The sequence below is a fragment of the Rhinolophus ferrumequinum genome, chromosome 9 (assembly GCF_004115265.2).
Source record: "Rhinolophus ferrumequinum isolate MPI-CBG mRhiFer1 chromosome 9, mRhiFer1_v1.p, whole genome shotgun sequence".
NCBI lineage: Eukaryota > Metazoa > Chordata > Mammalia > Chiroptera > Rhinolophidae > Rhinolophus > Rhinolophus ferrumequinum.
Window position 1 is genome coordinate 4,583,615 of NC_046292.1, and position 24,756 is coordinate 4,608,370.

Here is a 24,756-nt window from a genome sequence, read left to right on the forward strand (position 1 = left end):
TCATGGTTTGGAGCGCCAAGCCATGTGTCACAGCGCTGGAGGGGGAGGATGTGAACCGAGCAGCGTGGCCTACTCGTCAGCGGGCACCCACTTGTCTGTGTTTCTTGCTGATCCTTGTAAAGGGTCTTCCCCGGGAGTGTGGCAGGAGGTTTTGGCCCAGAAGCAGAGGAGCTGGCCTGAAACCCACCTGGTATTTCAAACTGGCCCAAGGGAGGGCTCCTGAGGTCCGTTGGCATATTGGGTCCACTCGTGTGCCAGGACTGGTCGCCAGGATTGTAAGCCCACTCAGTTCAAGGGCTCACCCTCCTTGCTGACGTTCTTTGTGACGCACTTGTCATTATGACCTTTTCTGTATTAATCATGTACTTTATGGCTATTAAAAATAGCATTCAATGGCTCTTATTCTATTATCCCACAGAGAGAGAGAACTTTGTTTTATGTTTTTGTAGGTTCTTTTAAACACCTAATGACAGTGCTTTATGATGATGAACAAAGAAAAGCCCGTTGTGAGAAATTCCAGTTCCCTGTGTTTTCCTGTGTCCGGTGTTTGCACAGCCTGGTTTAATCCGCTGCGCCAAACGTTAAAATGCTGGTTACCCCGAATGCGCTAGTCTGGACCCACTCGGATGTGCCTGGTGATTGTACAGATTAGCCTTTGTCACAGGGGCCTGAGGGCGGAGGGGCTTCGCCCTGGCTCCCTCTAGGGAGGAATAGGTAGAAGGGAAGTGTGGGTGCAGCCCAAGAATGAGAGGTGCTCAGTGGGGGTGCCAAGCCTGGGAATCCCACCAGAACCACAGCAGACAACCCCATGCCTGCAGGTCTCTTGTGTGTTTCATCTTTAGTGACGCGTAAATCAGGAACTGACGGTTGTAAGTAACAGCTGGGCGGAATTCTTCCTCAGCGGCAGCTCAGAAGCCCCGAGGGGGAAAGAGCCTCTGTTCATTTACTTCCCTCATGGTATAAATTAGAATCGTCACTGGATGGAATCGGAAGGATTTATGATTATTTTTAGGCCATATTTACGTTTGGAGTTCCTGCGGCTCCCTCCCTGAAGTCTAATGGGTAGGCACAGGTACGGGGGCCGTCTGGACCTTCAGAACCTGGAAGAAGGGGGTGTGCAAGATCATGGGGGGGAGGTTCTGTGACTTTCCGGGTGTGAGTGGCAGTTGGGCAGGAGGGATGGCGGGGGGACTCGGGCAAGCCTCTGCTGGCAACCTCGGGGGGTGCTTTCAGGTGCTGGGAGAGAGGCCACCTCAGGTGGGCGTATGGTCTGGTGGCCTCTCCCACGGAGCTCAGGGAGTTGTCCCACTGAGTCAGTCAGCAAACACTGAATCAGTCAGCCCCACTCTGTGCAGGGCCCTGTGGTGTCTACAGAGACACCAGACGCCGTCTTCTTTGCCCCACAGACTCACGGTCAAATTGAGGAGATGGTCGTATCCATAGCGAACAGTCATTACCAGTGCTGAGAAGTACAGAAGCTGGGCTTTTAGGATAAGTGTCCCGGGGTACATAAGTGTCTGGGGGTGCAGAGATGATCAGAGAAGCCTCCTGGGTGAGAGCCGTGATACGCTGCCCTCCTGAAGTCGGCCAGGACTGTGCGTGTGACTCCCATCGTGTGTCGTAGCTCGTCCTTTCACTTAGCGGTGTGGTCTGAGGTGCATCTGAGCTGATGACACTTAGACCGCCATCCTGGTAACTGCTCTGTAGTGCTCCGCTGTCAGCATTTGAGCTGCTCTCTAGTCTGTGGGCTTGCAGGTTCTTTCCAGTGTTCCAACATTACAGCGCTTCAGTAAACATTCTTACACATCTGCCTGTGCACGTGGGCAGCCCGGCCCTGGAGGTGCTGGGTGTGAGGTCTGAGTGTTTTCTGTGTTGCCAAATTGACGCTGCCAAATTGCTCCAAAGTGGCCGTGCCGGTTACCTGCCCACCTGCACTGAGAACTGCCCTTTCTTCTTCTCCCTGTCGCACGCTGAAGGATGAAAGGTGGCACCCTGTTCAATTCCAGTTTGGTTTTTCTTCATTATTTGTGAGAATGAGCCTTCTCGCGGTAAAGGAAGTCCTTTGCTCTTCATTGTCTGCCATTGTCTAATTGTCTTGTAAACAGCCCCAAAGAAAGACTTCTCTGGCAAGACCAGCTCCACCTCTCATTAGTGTTTCTCCTGCATTTGCTCTGAGCTGGACCAGTGGCTGGAAGCCCTGTGGTCATGCAGGGGACCGCGGGCAGGTGGTCCTTTCCATCTGGGAAATTGCAGTGTGGGTAGACATGGGTTTTGTATCGCCCAGGAGGAGGGGTCTTCCCAGGGGGGACCCTTTTTTTTTCCTTCAGGGGATTCAGCCAGGCAGTTCCCATTGACCCAGCATGCATGTCATGCGCGGCCCGGTACCAGCCAGCCACCCCTGCTGCTGGGAGAGGCAGAGAGCCCTGCATACGCCTGGGAGCTGTGGTTTTCTACAGCCTCGCCGGTTCTGCAGTTCAAGGGCACGATAAAGATATTTGGATGTACCGTTTAACATATCACTTGCTGTAAGCCTTCCCTCAGGCCAGGAAAACTTCCAGTGCTTCTGTGGAAGTGCTCAGCAGTCTACCTCCCTTTGTTCTCAGAGGCTGGGGCCCCAGGTACACGCGACAACTCAAAGACACATTGATTTTCTCATCCAGGCCCAGGATGGGGGCAGCCGCTTTGGAAGCTGACGACCTGTTAGGTCCACGATTAGTTGTCTTGTCTGTAAGACAAGGAGAAGCCAGCTCGATAAGGTCTCTGCGGATGACAAAGGTTGGCAGGGAGGAAAAAGAAGGTGGTTGTGATGTCAGCGTCTCATGAGATGAGATCTCGGCAGTCCTGAAGTCAGTCCTGCTTCACATGCAGATTTACGCTGCTTGTTGGGGGCCTGAGGGAGGGAGGCTGGGGTGGGGGTTCCCTGAGCGCAGGGAGGCGGTTCTAAAGTACCCCCTGGCCTCGCGGCTGGGTCGGGTGAAGCCGCCCGAGGTGATGCTGATCTTTGGGCCCAGCTGGAAGAGGACTTTACAAGTTCACGGTGCTTTCTCTGGACCCCGAAGTGTGCAGGGCTGTCTTCAGCAGTCCTCACACCTCTCTCTGGGGTGCGCTGTGCGTGTCAGAACCAAGGCCAGCTCTGGGCTGCCTCCTTCGCTGCTGGGTTCCACTACAGAGAGGGGCCATGTCCTTAGCGCAGTGACAGCCGCAGGCTACGGGCCTCCTACATACCAGGGGCACTGTCTCATTCCACCCTCATCAAAACATACACGCGAGGCATTTGTTAGACCTATTTCACAGATGGAGAGACTGAGCCTCACAGACGGGGCCTCGTGCCCCACATCCTGCCACAGATCAGTGTGGAGCTGGGACTGAGCGAGGCTTGCCCTGGCACCTGTTCCTCCTGGGCACTCGGGTGACATTTGTAGGGTTTTTGTCACATCAAGGCAGCACATACCCTTCCTTCATCAGGCAATTGTCAAATGCACAACATAATCCACCAGCATCATGACAGGTACTAGGACGCAGTGATGTAAAGAACACTCGTGATCTTACGGGGACGAAAAGTCAAGCGCGCAGCTCTAATGCAGGGTGACGAGGGCTGTGACGGAAGAATTATGAGGCCCTGCGCAGAGCACATTGGACGGTACAGTACCCAGGGCCGACTTGGTCTTCAGGAAGTGACATAGGCATAGAGAGTCCACCTTGGAGGTGGGCAGGAACAGGGTCCAATGGGAAATCACGATGGGTAGTGACAGAGGCTGTGTAGAATAGCTCACGTGACTTACGGCAGCAGGTGGCCAGAGCTGTGTCGTGGTAGACCAGGTGTTCGCCTGCTGGGATGAGGCTTCCTGTGCTCTGATCATGAGTGTGCTTTGCCAGATGTCCTGCCTTTGGCCTCTGAGGTGGTCAATTGTGGCAGCATGGACGACACCCTCCCCCACCGAGCCTGTTCTGGGTGGACAGCGGGCCCCTGGCCTGGACCATCTGCCTGGCAGAAACGCCGGCCTTCATGTCTGATTGGCATTTTCAGCAGCGAAGAGAAAGTTGAGTTCTGCTGACCTGCTTGTGCTGCCTGAAAGAAAGGAGACTGCCTCTGATCACCTGGCTGTCCGACGGGCCAAGTCGTCGGTGCTGTTTGGGGGCGGGGCCTCATTAGAACCGATGTTCTTTATTTGGTCACATATTTAAAAGTAAAAAAAAAAAAAGCCCCTCTTTTAAAAGTAGGAATGATATTGTAGTTACTACATTAGGAATTAACAGGGCATGAAATAAGTGTCTGCCTTGTGGCGAGGCCACATCATTTCAGCTCTGCTTGCAGCCGTAAGAGAAATAGGTGTCTTGCTTGCAGCTGATGGAAAATATTTAAAATAGCCAGCCACAAACACGCATGGTGCCCAAATCAAGTTTGGAAAACAGCAGTGAATGGATAAGGAGGAAGTTGGCTGATGAAACAGCGAAGCAGCAGAAGCTCACTTAGGGGCAAATGAGTCTGCGTGTTGCGACTATGTGTTTTTAAATAGAAGACATACTTTTTGCTTTTCATAAACGGCTGTGAGGCTTTGGTCTGTGGACGTGCGAGTTAACTCCGTTCCCCTGCAGACTCACACGCGTACAGTGTTCCTTTCTCAGAACTGGTTTCTTCCGTGTCTGCGTGGAGACTGTGGTAGCCTTGCAATTCCTGAACCTTCCATGGCAGCCTCCCTCGTCTTCTCCAGCCTGCCACAGCCTGGAATGCCCTCACTGTCACTGCCACAGCACTCCATCTGCACCTTTCATAAGGAAGGGTTGGACTTCGTATTCGCTCTGTGCAGTTCAGTAAACACATATGGAGTAGCTGGTATTTTACGTACTAGAAGCCTGTATCTGGTAGGTAGATACTAAGTGACCTGTTAAGCGCAGACTGTAGAGAGGCAAGTAAGACACAGCATCATACTTGAAAAACGTGCAGAAACCTGAAACTGGTCATTTTAATATGACGTGGAAATGATTACCACAGAGGTTTTGGGGTTCAGAATAAACTTGTTTCCCCCACGGGCAGATCTGGATAGGTCACCCACAGGAACTTGCTGTCAGCAGTGAGACTAACTAACTAACTGCCTTGACAGGGACCCCCTCATCTGAGCCTCACCCCAACCCGGCAGTTCAGTCATGGCAGATACTTTTATCCCGACTGGTCTCATGCCTGACACTTGAACCTAGGTCTTTGGTTTCAGATTCCGCTGCCTCTCCTGTCTGGCGTCGAGCGCTGGTGACAGTGGTGGTCTGGCCTCATGACCGGCTTCAGTGGAGAGGGCCAGTCTGTTCGGCGACACCTCCAAGGAACTCCCAGGGCTCTTTTCTGACTTTTAATCATCTGAATTTTTGTGCAGCGTTCTAATGGTACCCTAACGCGTTAAAACTTAATTTCCTGTTACCTCGATGTGTTTGGGTGGAATCAATCCAGGAACTCAAATCCATAGTCCTTCCTTAATTTCTAATTACTTGGCATCCCTGGTGACATGTCCCTATCCAATTCACATAATTAAAAATTTAACTAATAAATAACATTAAGCTGGTGACACGTTGAAGTGGCACTAGCAGCCCTCCTGCTCCCGGAGGCTTGGCCAGGGTGGCATTTGCGGCTCCTTTTTAAGAGTCCTCTTCCCCTGACCACTGCCGGTTACCAACAGCAACCGCGGCGGTGTCGTTGGTTGACACCACCTGAGTACCCATCCCGTACCCGTCACGTTACATGCATTATCGCGTTCCGCGATTGGCAGCATCTTTATTAGGGAGAGACTGTCAGCATCTGGTTTTGAGGAAGATGTAATTAATTTCCAGGAGGTTAAGAAGTGTATCCAGTGACACCTAGCCGGTGAGTCACTGGTCTGTCTGATGGCAAATGCCCAGTTTCTTCATCCCTATACCACACTGGCTTCCCAAACACCTGGATCCCTGGATGTGTCCCTAGACCATGGAATTCTGGGAGTAAAGGGTTCAAATATAGCATTGTACACCCAAGCAGTGGTCTCAGGTAAGATCGGGGATAAGAAAGGTCTTTAGTAGAAGTGATGGACCCCCTTCTGGTCTCCAGGCCGCCTTTCATTATAGCCCGAGCCAGTCAGAAGGGAAGAGCCCTTACCCTCTCTTCCTCTAGCCCAGGAACCTGGTGCCCTGTGGCCACCAGGGGCCACCAGGGGCTGCAAGGAGAGGGTAGGGAGGCCCCTCACCATCCGCTTTGGTGGTTGGAAGTTCATCGGCCAACATGCCGAGTACCTGCAGGACCTGTCATCACTCCTTGGCTCTGATTTCATCCAAGTCTTTTGGGAGCCTTTGATGTTTCCACCTTCACTTGGGGGGAACAAGTTGTGTTTCTCTGCTCCTGAAATGACTGCCTGTTTCTGTTTGTCTGGAAGCCACAGCTTTGGAGCTTCCAGGATTCACTCACTTTGGATCTGAGGGGCTGTGTGCTCCCTGTCCCTATGGAGGCCTGGCAGGTTTAGTGTGTGTGCGTTCACACACACACACACACACACACACACACACAGGAGACAGCATGCCTGATTAAATTGGAACTTCAGATAAACAGTCAATTCTTCAGTACCAGTATGTCCCATGCAGTATTTGGGACATACTTATACTAAAACACTATCTATCTGTTGCTTGTCTGGAACTCACATTCAGCTGGTGTCCTGTGTTTTGATCTGGCAGCCCTCTAGCCATCAGAGCAGTTTCCTTTGAGTCTTTGCAAACAAAGACTTGGCTGCTTGGCTATTGGTTTCATTGAAGACTCGAGGAAGTGAGTTGGTTTATCTGCAGACACGTTATCGATGCAGGAACCATAAAAACAGGAAGGACACTGGCCACTGCTAAGGAGAGGCACCCCTGGAAGTGTGTGGGCAAACCCAGGTGCTGCCGGGCCTGGGGACCCTCTTGCTTCTCTGAAAAGTGAGTCTGGGTGCCTCTCAGGTACCCAAGTGCGAGGGCTGTGGGCAGCCCCAGTTCTGTGCCCTCAGTGGCTGCTGCCTCGGGTGCCGGCCTGCGGTGCTGTTTGGAGAGTGGCAGGTTAGTGAAAGAGGGGCCAGGAAGATTGCGAAGCAAACGTGTTTGTCGTCTGTGCCGTCTTCATAGCTCTGGTAGATTTCAAAATGTCAACCATTTCCTCTTCTAAACGTGATTTGAGCCTTACTGAGCTAGAAACCCCCCGCTGAAGGTAACCTTAGCTCGGTAGCTGAACTTGTATTTAATTATTGTCATGGCAGTACCTTAACGTCACTGCAGGTGAGCGCGCAAGGGCACGCGTGGAAATTCAGCGTTTTCACGTACAGCGGGGACCCTTGAACACCATTGTCAAAATCCACTCGAGGGCCTTTGTGTGTTTGGGGCCCAGCACAGCAGGCACACAGTTAAATGTGACCCAGGCCACACACCTGGATCCTGGAAGCATGATTTACGGCCTCATCCGGAAGCTGGGGATGCTTTTAAAATGTGTTCTACCCGCCTCGGGAAATGCCCGGAGGTGGTGGTTTGCGTTGGGTGAAGACTGTCTCTGGCCTTCGCTTGACTGAATAGTCAATTGTTGATCTCCCCATCGTTCGAATCCCTTCCATTGCTGGGGAAATTGACTCCTGTCCTCAGGGCTGTGGCTTGTCTCTGTGTGGGGCAGTCCACGTGCAGGACTCTCCCAGCCCCGACCCCCTTTTGTTGGCATGAATCCACCTCCGACACCCAGAGGGTATTTGGTTTGCAAACGAATCAGGCCCACGGGGCTCTGGGCTGCTTCCCACAGGCTGGCAGAAAACATGGGAAAAATACAGGTGCAGTGAAGGGCTTTAGCTCCTGGTGGGAGTGGCAGAGAGAAGGGTTACTGCATAAATGGAAGAAGGGCACCGCTATTCACACAGCTGCTGGCAGCTGGGGTGAGGCTGCTTTGACGGCCATGTGTGTTGCTGGGGGTTCTGGCTGCTGAGCTGCTCCCTGCTGGCCCTGCCTGGGTGCCAGGCCAGAACTACAGAGGAAAGCTGGTGATCCCATGAAAGAGTGCCATTCTGGTGCCTGAGTTTTTCTCCTGGACAGATGAAATGATCTTCCACTTCTCTTCGCATTTCTTAATTCCATCCCCTTGTAATGCTGTGTGCCCTTCAGGGCACGCCTTAACTTCTTCTCAAGGCAAAACACTCAGCTCTCATGCAACACCTGAGACTTGCATGGACACGTATGCAGCCGTGTTGCTGTGTGCTCCCCACAGTGTGGCCTGCCGGTCGGAGTATCAGCCTCACCTGACAGGCTGTTGGAAGTGCAGACTCGCAGGCCCCACGTGGACCCACTGAATGGAGACCTCCTTTTAGTGTAACCCCCCACGATTCAGAGGCATAGTCATTTGCAAAGGATCAACATACGCTATCCAGGGTCCTCCCTAGGCAGGTGCGTTTCCTTTTTTCAATTTTATCTTAAGAAAAAAGTCCAGAGGAAATTTTTACAAGTTGTTCTGGCAATTCATTACTTCAATCCCAGAACTTTTTAAAAATATCTAACTGAGATCTCTGATTATGTGGTTTGAGCCTATCGTTCCTTATTCTGCCCCCAGCCATGAAGGAGACAGAATAGCAGGTTTCTGAAAGCAGAGCAGCCCCGCTGGCAATGACTGAACAGTCTCCTCGGCCCTCTCTCCTCCAGGAAAAAGAGCCCCGGCCATGCATTGTTTAGCTCCGCACAATAGGGCACTGGCTGTCTCCTGCTGCAGCCCAGTGCTCAGGCACGGGATCTGGTACACAGTTGGTGCTCAGTAAACATTTGTTTTGAATGAACGTATGAAATAAATGATGGATTTCTTCTGTAAAGGGCCAGACAGTAAATAGTTTCGGTTTTCCTAGCCAGACAGTCTCTGTTCTACCTACTGCAGTGCCATAGACGATACTTAAAGAATGGGTGTGACTATATTCCAATAAAACTTTATTTACAAAGACAAGCTGAGGGCTGGATTTCACCCAGGGATGCAGTTTGCTGCCCTTTGTTCTGGGTATGGCACCAGGTTCTAGAAGGAACAGGGTGAGAGATTGGTGGGGGAAAGTCCAGGACGTGCCACAGACCTTTTAAGGACTTACATCTGAACACTGGCATGTCCTAGGTCACATGTTTGCAGACTGACGGTGTTCGTACTCAGCTTATAATTCCGCAAGGAATTGATACTTGTATTCACGACCTGCTACCTGTCACATCGGGCAGTGTGGTTAGACAGGATGTCGGGTGGAGTCAGGGTCTCTTCTCTCTCCTTCCTTTCAGTGGCAGCATGTCCACGTGAGACACAGGCTGCTTTGTCCTCAGCCTGAAGAAGTGAGGCCACGTCTCTTGTGAAGGGCACTTTGGAAGTGGGAGCTGGGAAGTGTCCCGTTTCTCCTGGGAGCCCAAGGTTCTGATCCCTGGCACTGTGGAGACGGCAGGGTGAGTCCTCAGGACACGCCCTGAGCCCCCTCATCCAGGGACAGCTGAGCCAAAGAAGGGTGGCCACACTGACAAGTGGGTGAAAGGCTCAGGATGTCACGGAGGACAGAAAGGCTGAACCCCCCGCTTCTCCAGGCTGGAAGTGCTCGGAAAGCAGCCGGGATGTGTTTGACGTGACAACGTCCCCCTAGAATGGAGGCCGTAGGGAGGGTGCAGGTGTTATTTGTCCGCGTTTAAGTATTTACATGACAGCACGAGAAAACTGGGGACTTTCATCTTTGCTGCCACAGTTTACGTTCAGCCTGATGATGGATGCGAGAAGTAGACATTTATCACAAAAGTGGGAGAGATGTTGACTCTTCACGAATTGATTATTTAGAATTTATTTTATTAAATATTCGAGGTGGCGTGTGATAAACTGAACCTCTGCTGGTTTGCAGCTTCATGATTCATGTACCTGCGGCAGTGATAAGGAAATCAAAGGCTCGGTTTGCCATTTCGGGGAAGAATATGGATTATTATTAAATCTGGAATGGGCCTCTTGAGAAGCCTTCCTTAAGGGAACACACGTGTCAATAATTTCTTCTCCGTCCTAGAATCGTAATGTTTCACTTATGGAAACATAAATTCTAAGCAAGTGGCTGTGGTTTTTCCCCTTTTCTTTGGCTCCTTGCATCCATTACTCATGGATGATCTGCTTTTATCCCTCGGTTGGTGTCTAACGTTCATAGTCCTTTAATCTCCATGTTTTTTTCCCTTTTCTAATTTTTAATGCTAAAAGCGTTGCTGAGATCTACATATTTCAGTACCTAAGATGTGTCCCTTTTGCTTCAAATCTCCAAAAAAGATTTGTTTAAGTCTTGGGGGAGACTGGGTGACTTTTAGATCTTATCACTCCAGTGAAGTGTGGTCAGCCTACGTGGGGTCCCGCGTGTTACCCTGAACCCATTCCCACAGAAGCGACAGGCAGCCAGGCCTCCCTGGTGGGTTACATCTGTGCTGAGGACCCGGATGGGAACACTCTGGGGCTGTGCCTCTTCTCAGGTGTCCTGGAGCCAGGGGGCCTTAGCAGGTGCTGCTGGAGGGACACAGGAGTGGCTGTCCAGCCTGCCACCTCAGGATGGACGGCACAGGTGGAGCTCCCAGGTAATGCTTAGCAAGGATGCCAAATCCAAACGCCTTATGGGGACATAGGGAAGGTTCCAGCATCGTCAGCTCGAGTTTCAAAATACTGCATGACTTTTCCCTTTCCGAAATACTGGACACATGGTTAAATGCGGTCTTTTCTGGGACTATGGGAAACACACTTGGGAAACCCCGGACTCCGTGTTTCCCCCGGGACTCCTTACTTGTCCGCGTGCAGCTCAGCCGAAGCGCACACTTAACCCGTTCCTAGTGTGCGATGCCCTGTGATATTTTAATTGCACCCCTCATTTTGTTCTGTGCTTTTATACATGGAATTAGACCTAATTGTCAATATAATGCCGTATTAAGTTCAGTTTCCCCAAAGAATACACACTGAACTGTTGAGCAGTTATTTCTTACACACAGAATCTGCTTGCCATTCCGTGGGACGAATCGGCCCAGGAGGATGTTCCTTTTCCTGCTGACCTTTACTTCTTTAATGGCTGTGAAATAGTTGCGAGTCCAAATTACCGCCCCCACCCCAGGGCAGGCAGAATGCGGCTCCCTCTGTCTCCCTAGAGCGGGGCTGAGTGGGGGCTCTTCTGTTCTCACGGAATCCATTTCCTTTTCCACTGAACTCTCGGGGCTCCCTAAAGAAATGGCCATTTGGACGTCGCTCCCGTTTCCTTGTTGGCTTTCTCAGTTCCTGTCACCAGGACCGAGCACAGTAGGGACTCAGTTTCTATTCCCATCATGACCCTTTGGAGAGCGGGCCTGTCCGTTTTCGGTGTCTGCTGGGGGGCAGCGGTCTCTCTCTGCCTGAGCGGGACCCGCATTTCCGGGGCACACGCTGACGTTGGCACCGGGCTGGGTGCGGATTTGGGTGCAGCAGCCCCGGTCACAGCTGCCTGGGAGGCGGTTAAGTAAACCTCACTGAGGTCGCCTCCCGCCCAGATTGCTGAACACTTTCAGAGATGCTCTGAAATGTTTGGAAACGAGATGTACCATGGTATTTGGCTGTATCCCCCCCACCCCACCCTGTTTCACAACACCTGGCAATGAAATTCTCAGGCTAAATACCAGATGAGTGTGTGTGCCTCATTATGCAGAGTAACTTTGTAACTTTTTTAAGCCCTCCAGATGGAAGCACGGATAAATGTGGAGAGCTTGGGAAGGGGAAATGAAAATAAATGCACTAAGAAATAAAGAGTCTGTTTTTTATACTTTCTTTTGCAAATAGTGTTTGCAATGACATATTGTGAATGGACTGAATTATAACAAAAACAGAAATGAAACAGAGCTGGGGGGTAGGGAGAGCAATTGTTACACTTACTTTGATATAATGCAAAGCAACGCTTTTTACACTCAATTAGTTTGCACATTGTATTGGACACAAACCAGAATGCAGAACATTTGGGGGTTTTGTTTTTACATGATTAAGGGACATGAGATGAAATAAATTCAGTAAATTACCTTCCATTCCTTTTTGGTCTGAGACACTTTTGCTTTGTGTTTCCTCACCCCTGGTATTAAATGCACGAGCCTTGTCCCCCAGTAAGGGCCGGTGCGGGGTGCAGGGCTCCCCACCTCCGCCTCCAAGTAAGGTGGTCCTCACAAAGATCAATGGGTTTTTCAGAAAGAGTTCCCTCTTCTATCTCAGGGCCATGTTTTGCTGCAGAAACAAGGTTACGAATCAGGGCTCTTCACACTTGGTATTTGACCATATTGTGCGCTTTGAATATCAGAAAAGGATAGCAAGCATGGTCACGGCTAACAGATGTTGGCGAGCATTTCGGCAGCAAAAGTATTTCCAAGGCTGTGTATTTCAAGATCCTTGTTTAATTTATTTTGCTTAATTATCCTGTCTTGCATTTTTAATGCTCCTAATATGATAATACTAAGAATTACAATGTGTGATTATGTATTGCTCATTTTAATATATGTTAGATGAGAGGGGAGAAATGTGGTTTGATGTTGTGAGCCAGGAACAGACTTGGGGGACCCCGCCCCATAGTGTCTTCCTGTATGCAGCTCTGCGTCGTGCCGGAAGGGTCTGGGAAGGGACTGACTCTTTACCACAAGTGATGTAGAAAAGTGTTTCTCTGATTTTCATGTGCGTACGAGTCCCCCTGGGGATTCTGATTCAGTTGGGTGGCTGGGGTCTGAGGTGCTGTGTTCAGAGCAGGTTCCCAGCTGGTGTGACCCTGCTGCTCATGGATCATTCTTCCAGAGGTGAAGATGGGAAGACATCAGGGAGTGAACGTGGCGACAGGTGGGTCCCGTGGGCTGCACACCGACTAGTACCCCACACTAGGTGAAAATAACCAACACCTGCTACCGAAGCCAGGCCCACAGCACATGGCACATGTTTCCTTCTGGCACTGAGGTTGGTCAAGGATCCTGGCCCAAGTCCTGTCTTTCAAAAAGATCATCCTTATTTCCATACGTGCGGAAGGAAAGCACTTAGCGAGTCTGTTTTATATTCAAAACCCCAAATACTAATAAGAAAACAATGGGGAAAACCTGTTAGATTTAATATCCAATTATAATTATTTTTACTCCAAAAGGCACGTCAAATAAATAATGCAGTTTATGTTACTTCTAGAAAATGCAGGAGCATTAGTTAATTTACATAAATTATACAACTCATTATCTTGTTTATAAAAAGCCTTAGCAATGTTTTGGCTTACAGATCTAAAAGGGGGGGAAAAAAGAGTCCCAGATTTTAGTTCAGTGTAATTTTCTTTTCCTGCCTAGTCACCTTTTTATTTACTTACAGAGAGAACGTCTGTTTGACGGAACGCCTTAGGATTACTGCCCCTTGCTCATGATGAATGCATCGTCTGACTTTTGTTTATAAAAAGAAAAATAAATGCAGGGGAATTAATCTAAGCCTCCAGAGAGAGCTCTGAGTAGCGGTGGAGGCTTCCTCTTTGGGCTTTACCTGCTGCCTGACACAGGGCCAAGGCCAGCACGGTGGGGGAGGGGCTGTAGGGAGCAGGGTTTCCAAACCTGCTTTTATCTTCTCTGGGGGGGTGGGGGGCGTTGGCGTCAGAGTCATCAGGCAGTTGGGGTTGGGTCCTGAGGAGGAGCAGCTGGGCTGCTGCAGGGTCCAAATCAGTAGCTGCATGTCACTATGGAGCAGCCCAAATGTACCCGCTCCGAATTGGGACGTGCCAGAAGCGTAAAATACACACTGCATTTCAGAGACTTAGTGTGGGGACAGAGCCCCAGAGAGCAGTTTCCAGGCTCTCGGCCTCACGAGGAAAGGTGCTGGCTTGGGTAGTAGATGGCCGTCAGCTGTGGCTAGTTGGCCGTCAGCTGTAACCAGTGAGCCGTTGGCCACTAGTATAACTGCCGCAGTTGCGCTGGGGAATGGAGTCGAGTAGAGTCGGTCGGTTGGCAGGCAGAAAAGCAGACAGCAGGTCTCATGTTGTGTGAATCCAGCCTCCAGTGAGACTATAGTGGTATGACTCCCCTACCTATGGCTCCGTGGGTGTTCCTTTTGGCCTACCCACATCCTGCGTTCTTATGTGGGGAGCGGGACCAGAGACCCCGCAGGCCGCCTCGCACGACACATGGTGCAGAGAGGAGAGTACAGTGCCGGCCAAAGCTCTCCGAAAGGCGGTGGAGCAATTTTTGCGTCAGTCTCAGGAAGACCAGGAGGAGCAGCTGCCAGAGAGCTGGACCCCCGTGGTGGGGTGGGAAGATGTGGACGGTTCCCCAACCAGCATAAGCCGGAGAACGCGAAGGTCGTTGCGGCCCTGTGGGCTGGGAAGTGCTTGCTGAGGCCCTCACCCCCAGGTCGGGGAGGACTCGGACAGGGCACACATTGTGAGGCTAACGCTCAGCCCTGGCGAATGACTGTGGACCATGGGGAATTGCCTTCTATCCCTAGTTTAATGGCCCGCTTGACTGTTTGCTTGGGAACGTGCCACCATGTAGTGGAACTGGTGGATGTTTGCTTTTGTGTCTTGACCAGCTGCCATTGAGAATACGTAAGCACCTTGACTGTGAGTCGCTGTTGTTCCAGCACGGTACCCTGAGAGGCCCAGAGAGAGTGGCAGTGCCCTGAGAGCCCTGGCTGTGTCCAGGAAGTTTGGCTGTGCCCAGAGAGAGTGGCGGTGCCCTGAGAGCCCTGGCTGAGTCCAGGGAGACTGGTGGTACCCTAAGAAGCCCAGGAAGTCTGGCTGTGCCCAGAAGTACTGGTGGTGCCCTGAGAAACCCTGGCTGTGCCCAGACAGCCTGGCTGTGTCCAGGATATTGCATTCACCTTCAGAATCCTTGCACAGGGCCCCTCGCGGAAGACGCTTGTCGTGTAGGTTGTGAGGAGAGACCCTGTAGGGGTGGAGTTTGGGGATAGAGCCCCAGAGAGCAGTTTCCAGGCTCTTGGCCTCACGTGGAAAGGTGCTGGCTTAGGTAGTAGATGGCCATCAGTTGTGGCTAGTTGGCCATCAGCTGTAACCATTGAGCCGTTGGCCACTAGTATAACTGCCATGGCTGTGCTGGGGAGTGGAGTCGAGTAGAGTCCGTCGGTTGGCAGGCAGAAAAGCGGACAGCAGGTCACACGTCGTGTGAATCCAGCCTTCAGTGAGACTATAGTGGTATGACTCCCCTACCTATGGCTCCGTGGGTGTTCCTTTCTGGCCTCACCGTGTCCTGCGTTCTTATGTGGGGAACGGTAGCTGAGACCCCGCCGGACGCCCCGTGTGACATTTAGCGTGAACGATGGCTGTGTTAAACAACCCATTGATATTTTTATTGATTACATGTTGAAAGGATACTTTAAATATATTGGCTAAATAAAATACGTTATTAAACTTAGTTCGACCTGCTTCTTTTTACTTCTTTACCATTGCTACTAGGAAATTTAAGACGTGGCTTGTTGTGTACCGGGCAGCCCTGGGGCTGCAGTACCCTAACTGTGATGCTGGAGACCGAGGTTCCTTTTAAGCACACCCATTGTTTAGACGCTGCTCCTAATTCTTCCACCGCCCTGCAGCTGGTGGACTCATAATTGACAGCTGGGCTGTGACGTGGTGGGGAGGGCACGTCTGGTTTGACGGTGTGGCTGGAGATCTGAAGGACTCATAGGAGAGCAGCAAAATGTGAGAAACTCTAGTTCTGGTCTCTCGAAGGCGCTTGGCTGGTGCTGCTAGTTTAAATACTGAAGTCCTGCTGCCCTGTGGATGGAGGAGCCCAGCTTCCAGGTCAATTCGGAGTGGACGCTGGGGAGTCCTCAGCTCTCCTCCATCGCTTATGCGGGAGAAAAGGGCTGCCCCACGGCAGGTCTGCAGACCTGGGCGTGCTTGTTAGAGGCCAGGATGCTGAGTACGATTTCACTTACGGGAAACACACCTGGCCCCGCCAGGAGCCAGGTGTCTGGACTTTCAACATCAGTGTGTTCAGAACGGAGCCCCACACGGGCTGGGGGGACCACCACGGGCAGGCACAGCCTGGGACCCCAAGCCCCAGGGTCCACCCCTGCAGGCAGCAGGGCCTTCCCTCCACCCATGCGTTCTGCTGGTCCACGGAAGCTCTTTGCCCTTATAGCACTTGGGAGCTTAGAGACAGTGATTTCTGTCATTTATTACTTGTTGATTAATTATTTGCTTCTCCCACCCATCCTTCATCCAATGAGCCCACTGCGTGCCAGGCACTTTGCCAAGCACTGGTGATACAGCGATGCACACAGCAGATACATTCTCTGCCCGTTGCACCTCCCAACTTAGTGGGGTGCGGACAGACAGGCCACAGGTAAACACTAAGCACCTCAGGACCCCCCCAAGACTAGTGCTAAGGATGACAAACAAGGTACATGTCAGGTGGAGAATAACGGCTGGGCACTAGCCTTTGGAGGTCTGGGAGGACATAAGTGAGGCAGGATGTAGACCTGTGACTCAGAGGTCTAACGGGCATTGCTGTGAAGAGCTGGAGGGGTGGGCATTCTCAGCAGACAGGACAGCGTGACTCCCTAAGGCCAGAGGACCTGGGTTTTCTGCTGACGGAAAGGGACCCATGCCCAGAGAGACAGGACTGAGTGGCGTGCGGTACAGCCGGAAGGGCCTAGAGCTAGGTCCTGTGGGGCTTAGCTGTGGTAAAGGTCTTGGATTCTGTTCTAAGGGTCATAAGAAGCCGCTGACAGGGCTTTAGTGGAGTCTAGAAGGCCAGGGGAAAGTTCTGGATGGTGATTTGGCTCTGGACCCAGCGATGTTGGGTATGTCACTTAATCCCCTCCGAGCGTTGGTGTCTTTATCTGTGAAGTGGAAAGGCGGAGGGAGGGAAAGGGAAGTTGGCTGGAAGGTTCTGCAAGGTTCCTTTCTGCTTACAAATGCTGTGATTTAGAAAGAGCTCAGTCTTCCTCCTTTTTGGAGTCGAGTGACCTTTGTGTCCCCCTAGGACTGATTCTGGATTGCTTACAAGGCACTGGCATTTCCATGAAGGCTTTAACTTTCATGTTTGTGAGTTCTTTGGCTTCATAAAATTCAAGAAGACAGAGTGACCCTTGGCTATGCAACAGAATTGCCATGGTCTGACAAGGTTCTAATGTGTACTCTGGGGGTAGAACCTGGGCATTTGTGAATTTTCAAAAGCTTCCCAGGTGGTTGAGTCCGCTTGTTGGCCAGATTGAAGGTCGCCTGGAGATTGTGCCTCTATGAGGGAACAAAGAGGGTCCTTGTAGCTAGATGATCTCTGGCTAACAGTATCCCAGATGCCTGAGACACACAGGGTCTCTTGGGATCCCTCCAAGTTCAAATATCCAGACCTACCATCAGACCAAAGATCTTGGTTCAGAAATTATGATCACATCACTTTGCACAAAGGGAATCTGGTGCTACCCACAGAATAAACAAATCCGTGGTAGGCTGCGGGGCTTCCTGGTGGCTTTGTGTCTCACACTGACAAGTTATTTGCCAAGAAGGCAAAGGGCTTGGTTGTCATGGATGCTGCTAACGAAGGGTTGGGATGTTGCAGTTATGACACAGCTGTCGAGGGGCATTTCTGGTGCATCTTCTTACCCCCTCCCACTCCCACCATGAGTGAGCCTGCTGGATATGTGCCAAACGCTGAAGAACCCAAGGACAGAGCTAAGCGCTAATGCCATTCCCTCTGTACATATGCCCAGAGAACTCGAATGTCAGTGCAGAGTAAGTGGTAGAGAACTTACCGTCCCACCAACACCAACTAGGTCTCGGGACAAACGTGAAAAAACTGTTGTCAGACATTGGGCCACAGACTGTGCGGGACTGTGATACCTGAGAGGAATAAACAGACAAGATGAGCTCTGGCTTTCTGGCTAAGGCTTTTTCAAGTAGCCTGAGGATGGGGCAACCAAGCCCAGTCCAGCAGTCTAGCAGAGTTGAGGAGATGGAAATCGGAGTTGGAGGAGGCCGAGGCAACTAGAACTTACAGGGCAGAGGACGGGAGAGAAGGGAGCGACGCAGAGGGAGAGGACCAGAAATCGGCACAGCAGGTCCCCTTGAGGTTTTGGCTAAGTACTAAGCTGAGTACCTAAAAGGCAAAACTCTGTGAGGTGGGTCGAAAAAACAGCCAGTGGGATCTCTAAGCTAAAAATTCTCAGAATTCACACAAAACTGGGAGATATTCAAGTTTGGATGAGGCCACGTGGAGAGATGTTGTTGAATACCTGAGGCATTCGATAGAGACCCCAAGGGTCACATCTTAGTTGGAGGGCTAACCTCTCCTTGGAGTAAAGAATACTCTAGACCACCCCCTTCTGGCAAAGCATAAAAACAAACCTAAAAATGAGCAAGCTGATCTGCAAGTGCCTGACAAAACAAAATCCAACATTCTGTAAAGTAAGACAGCAAAATCCATACCCAGCCACATATCATTCACAATGCCCTGCACACAATCAAAAATTATTCAACATGCAAATAGATGGGAAAATATGACCCATGTCCAGTAGAAATGGATCCTAAAACGACATAGATATAACAAAGACTTTAAAACGACTGTTAGAAATATCCTCAGAGATTTAAAGGAAAAGATGAACAGTGTGAACCATAGATAGAATAAAATAAAAAAGAACTTTTAGAATTGTAAAATACAACATCTAAAGTGAATATACTCACCACTGAGTATATTATTTATCGATTGATATGTAAAAAATTACCACAAACTTAGCAGCTCAAGCACCACACATTTATTATCTCACAGTTTCTGAGGATCGGGAACCCATACGTGGTTTAGCTGGGTCTTCTGTTTCAGGGCCAATATGCCATTCGGGGCTGAGGTTTCATATGACGGCTCAGATCAGGAGGATCTGCTTCTAAACTTGCTTGATCGTTGTAAGAATTTGGTTCCTTGACAGATGTTGGGCTGAGGGCTTTGGTGCCCAGCTGGTGTTTAGCCATAGGCCACATTCAGTTCCTTGCCTTATATAGACCCCTCCAACATGGCAGCTTGTTTCATTAAAGTATATAAACCAAAAAGGCAATAGAGAGGTTGTAGCAAGGCAGATGTCACAATCTCTTGTGATGTAATCCCAGGACGAACATCCCATCACCTTTGATGCATCCTATTGATTAGAAGCAAGTCACCTATATGCCCACAGGAGGAATAATAGGAGGTCGAGATCACTGGGGCCGTCTTAGTGTCCCACTGGCACAACAGGCTTAATAGCAGGTTAAACACTAGAAAAAAAGATCAGTGAACTTGAAGACATACCAATAGAAACCGCTCAAACTAAAGCACACAGAGAAGAAAGGGTAGGAGAAAAATAACAGAGACTCAGTGAACTGGGAAATAATGTCAGATGGAGGCCCACAGCGTGGGTGGGGGTGGACTTGGGGGTAAGGGCATCAGAAAAATATTTGAAGAAATAACGGTCAAGATTTTGCCAAATTCCATGAAAACTATAAAAATCACAGATCCAAGCTCAATGAACCTGAACATGAAGCAGGATAATACAAATAACAAAAAAGAACACCTATAAATATCATAATCATATTACCAAAACTCAGCCACTAAGAAGGCAGAGAACCGCGATGTATTACAGTGGTAAGAAACACCACTGATTTTTCCTCATAAACATGCAAGCTAGAAGACAATGAAACACCTTCAATTCCTAAAAGACAAACCACAACCAAAAATTCTGTAGTAAGTAAACATAATCTTCAAAAATGAAGGTGAAATAGACATTTTTAGACAACAAAAGAGCCGCAAGAATTTACTGCTAGCACTTCTGTGCTATGAGGATATTGTAGGAAGGAAAACGCCAAGAAATGAAAACTCAGATTTCCATAGAGAGGCGCCAGAATAGGGAAAATGTGGGGAAATATAGAATACTCTCCTTCTTGTTTTAAAAAATTTTACTAAAAGATAATTGACCAAAACTTATGGAGTCATAGCTTTTAATGCCTATACCAAAATAGGACAAGCTCAAAACCATCACCTAAACATTTACCTCAGGAAACTAGAAAAAGGAAAGCAAACTGTACCCGAGTGTGCCGAAGGAAGGAAATAATAATAAAGATCAATTTAAGTGAAACAGGGACAAGAAGACTAATAGAGAACATTGATTGAAACCAAAAGCTGTTTTTTTCAAATCATCAACAAAATTGTCCTACATTTACCTAGACTGCCATAAGCGTGGGAACTGGCCAGTAAGTGCACTCTCCATACTTCCCCTCAGTAGCATTTGGAAGTCCTACATAGTGCAACGAGGCAAGGAAAATAAATGGAAGACATACAGATGGGAAGGAAGGAGTAAAACTTTATTATACGATTAAATGCACAAATACTAAGCGAGCATGCTAAGGAATCGGTGGAGAAACTATTGAAACTAGTAGATGAACTGCAGAAGGCCGCAGTGGGCAAGGTCAATATACAAAAAAACAAATAGTTTTTCTATAGATTCACAATGGACAATTGGAAACTGAGTCAGAGAAATATACAATTTAGAGAAATGCATGATTTAGAATCGCATAAAAAACTTGAAATGTTTTAAGGCAAAATTAGCAAAAGATGTACAAACTGAAAACTGTAAAACTTTGCTGGGAGGAACTGAAGAAGACTTAAATCAGTGGAGAGACACAACTCATGCATGGATTGGAAGCGTCAGTGTGGTGCAGATGGCAATTTTCTCCAAATTGATCTATAGCTTCAATGCAATCCTCATCAAAATCCCATCAGGCTTTGTTTGGGGGGCTAGAAATTGACAAGCTGATTCTAAAATTTATATAAAACCTAAAAAGGACCTAGCATAGCAAAACGAATTTATAAAACTAAAGTTAAAAGGGTTACAGTGCTTGATTTCCAAGTTTATTATACTCAGAGGCCGTAGGAACAGAGGGCATGGCGCCATGCAGGGCCACACGGGGAAAATGCCAGGTCATGAGGCAGAAGGGCCAGTCGTGAGCGAAGGGGCGAACCGAGGCCTCGTCCTGTATTGGAGTTTCGGTGGGAAAGGCAGGGCCGCGCAGGGTGAACAGTTTAAGATCGGATCGTCTGAATAAGTTCTGGGCTGTCGCGATGGCCCCAGTTGCCTGGTGCCTGGTCCTGGGTTGATCAAGGCAGAAGAATGTAGCCTCCTGGGACTTGTGGGCCAGACAGAGAAAGTATGGCTGTGGGTTGGTTAGTTTGCACATCACAGGAGGGCTCCAGGCTGAGCCCTTTGCTATCTGCGAATTGGCTATCCCCCTGGGACTGTCTCTCTGCAGCCAGAAAGATTTTAAAGTTTTAGTTATGCAAGATAAGTTGTAGAGATCTGCTCTCTAGCTAAAGATACTGCTCTGTATCAGCCTATGGCCAATGATACTGTATTGTGTATTTAAAATTTGCCAAAAGGGTGGACCTGATGTTAAATGTCCTTGCCACACCACTACTACTACTCGTAATAACATAACAACAGTAATAGGGCAGGAGGAAGCTGTGGGAAGTGACGGATGGGTTTATAGCCTCGATGGGGGTGATGGTGTTTCACAGGTGTGTATTTATCCTCAAACTCATTGAGTTGTGCGCATTAAATATGTGCAGCTTTTTACATGTCAGTCATGCCTCAATAAAGTAGTTTAGAAAAAGAGGTCAGCATCATAATACGCAGAAAATAAAACATAAACAATAGAGACTATTCTTGAGCTGCCTCATGGATAGACTGAGTTTCCTAAGAAGCCCCTCGAGGCAGAGAGTGTATGTCATGTCTTCTGTCTCCATCTTCCCTTTTCTGTGGTTTCAGAACGAATATACACCTAGTGTAGAAAAGCAGATAATGTAGAAAGATGGCTAAGAGATGAAATTCACCCTAAGTCCCTCGATAAACTGTCCACGCTGTGCACACTTCTAGATGTTTTTCACATGCACGTATACACATGTCACCAAAATGGGGGGTTATATCAGACACACTATATTGCACTTGATTTCATGTTAAGTGACTGACGTCACTTTGAATGGCTCCGTGTGATACCACATAGTCAGTCTATTCGCTGCCATTAGACATGGATGATATCACTGCTGTTTGCCCTTCGGAATCTCACTGGATGACGTCCTTATATGTATTCAGCAATCCTTCAAGGGCTTACTGTGTGTGCCGGGCTTTTCCCACTTGTCCGACTGTTTCCTTGGGTACATTCCTAGAAATGGAGTAGTAACGCTGGGGCACAGGGTAGATCCACTTAAACATTTGATACACGTGGCTAGATCGTCCTCTAGAAAGATCGAGTTAATTTACAAACGCACCAGCGTGTTTGTGAGGTCCTGCTGCTTAAACAGAGGGCCCCCACCCCACAGGACATGGCGTGGGCAGGGCACACAGTCGGTGCCTCATAATGTTGGGGGACATCTTTTGTTTGGCAAGAATTCTGTGTAGCACAGCCCTCTGGGGGGGTGTGTGACGCTTCCTTCCGGCTCACACACAGGAGCGGAAGAGCCCACCTTCAGCACGGATTCGGTGTTTGTAGTGAGTTTTCCAGTCTGCCGTTCAGCCACTTAATAGTACGAACAGCCACACTGCAGAGTCCTGATGGAAGCCACCACTGATGATGCGAAGTGCGATTCAGGCATTACCTTGATTTCACGACAGCTCTGCCGTGTTTCACACACAGATGAGAAACTGAGGCTCCAAGGGCTTGACAGTTGAAGGTGAGCTAGTGAGCAGTGGAGCTGTGATCTGAGTGCCGGGCGACCTGGCCTCCGAGCTCAGACTCATTCTTCAACTCCGGCTGGGTTTTCCACTTAAACTTGTAAGTCTTTCTTTTCCCGATAGCCCTGGCTTTGGAGTTCATTCATCCAGTCATTCATTCTTGAAATACTTTTGAGCAGCTCCCCAGGGCCAGGAGAGGATGGAGTGGACCAGGGCTCTCGCAGCTTCCGGTCTGGTAGAGGAGACATGATTTCATCACCAGACTGTGTGAAGAGAGTATGATGAGAGCGAAAGGAGAACTGTGGGAACGCTAAGATCTTACAGCAGGAGGAGCTGGTCTAGACTGAGCATCAGAGAAGGCCACTCTGCAGAAGGGATGTTTCCCTGAGATTATCAGTGAGTGGGGGCCGGAGGACAGTGAGGAGAAGGAGAACAGCATTGCAGCGGAACAAAAGCATATGCAAAGGCCCTGCGGCCTGAGAGGAGGAAAGGAATGAAGGCTGGTGAGAGTGCTTGGAGCGGAGGTTGAGGAGGGGCGGGTGGGCAGAGGACAGGCCGGGGAGGAGGCTGGGACCTGAGCCTTGCAGGCTTCTTGGGCTGTGGTGAGGCCTCGAGAAGAGCAGTGGAAACCGTTGGGAGGTCTTAAGGAGGGGAGTGGCATCATCTTATTTTAAAGACATCACGGCTGTATGAAAGGCTGACTGGGGGTGGCGTGCAGATTCAAATAGGAGGGACTTCTCTTTCCATTGTTCAAAACAGGTGGTCTGGCTCCTCTTTTTGGGGGGTTAGTTTCTTCTCCCCCTTCTCTTTTGTTTTACCATTCTGGGCCCCAGGCTTCAGAAGTGAGAGGCTACAGATGGCTCGGGTCTTCGAGCAAGGAAGCCAGGGGACCTGCGGCCCCGAAAGCTGTCATATGTCACACAAGTCATCCTTCCAGAGCTGCAGCTACCTTCCCGGCAGAATGTCAAACAGCTTGGTACCAGGAGCAGCTGCTCCGAGCGGCTCTGAGCGTTGTCAGAACACCATAAACAAAACGGTCAGGTTTCTGCAGAGATAACCTCTTGGTCTCCGCCCCCACCCTTCTCGGCGCCGTGGGCCAGACTTTCTCTTCCAGCATCTGTTTTTGGTACTTCCGAAGCCCTCCGTGCGGGGCTTTGGGATGCTGGTCTGCATGCTAACACGGCAGGAGCAGGACCGTGAGAGCCGCTCTGGCTGCATCTGTTCTCTGGATGAGAGGACGGCTCAGCTACAGCCTCGTTGCTGATGGGGGTCCCCGGACCCGACAGGAAGGCTGTGCCCAGCGTGATCCTTGAGCATCCCAGAGTCGCCAAGGAGGAAGGGAGAGCAGAGCATGCCCTTTGTGCTCGGCCAGGCAGGCCCAGAGGGAGGAAGTGCATTGCATCAGGGAAAGAGCCCTGGTTGCTGTAGAAACCTTGCAGCATCTGTAAGGCCACTCAGCCCTCGGCGGACGCCTTTATTTCTGTAAATATCAGACATGCCTGGCCTTAAACACAAAGACAAGAACCAGCAGCCGTGATCTTCGCAGCCTGATGCATATCCATGCCTGTTGCCCACCTGGCGCCTTGCCTCACACTCGTCCTCGGCTCCCTCGGCCTGGCCAGTCACTGGTTTTCTGGGTGCGCCTGTCAGGAAGGAGCACGGAAGGATGCATGTGCAGAGCTGGGCTCATCTGAGGGAGTGCTGAGGTGATTCCCCAGGCCCCTGCTTGTATGATGACACCCTCCTGGCCCGAGGACGAACCTACCGGGCTTAGCAAAAGTGTGGCTTTAAGAAGGGGTTCCTGCCGGAAGAGCCTCACTGGACTCTCGGTGGCTGCACATGAAGTCAGGGTGGGCTCTTGGCGCCACCTGGATGTCCAGAGAGCCGTCAAAGATGAGCTCTTCCTGGAGGGGCCGCATTCTCATTGCCGCGTGACACAGGTTTGCAGGAACTGTTCTGGTAATTGCTGTGTAATTGACTGCACCTTCTTCCTGTTTAATAAATCGGATGACTAAAACCAGCCTTCCTGTGGCGGGATTGTAATTCAAGTGCCGGTGACTACAGCCGCACCTTTTTCGTTTTGCATGTAAAGGCAGTTTCTATGTAAATTA

At 49.9% G+C, this 24,756-nt stretch overlaps 1 protein-coding gene across 16 annotated transcripts in view; it reads left to right on the top strand.

The window, feature by feature from the left end:
* The window catches only part of CAMTA1 (calmodulin binding transcription activator 1), an 818,639-nt gene that overhangs the window by 412,269 nt on the left and 381,614 nt on the right, over nt 1-24,756 (top strand). The gene's annotated exons all lie outside the window — the stretch shown is intronic.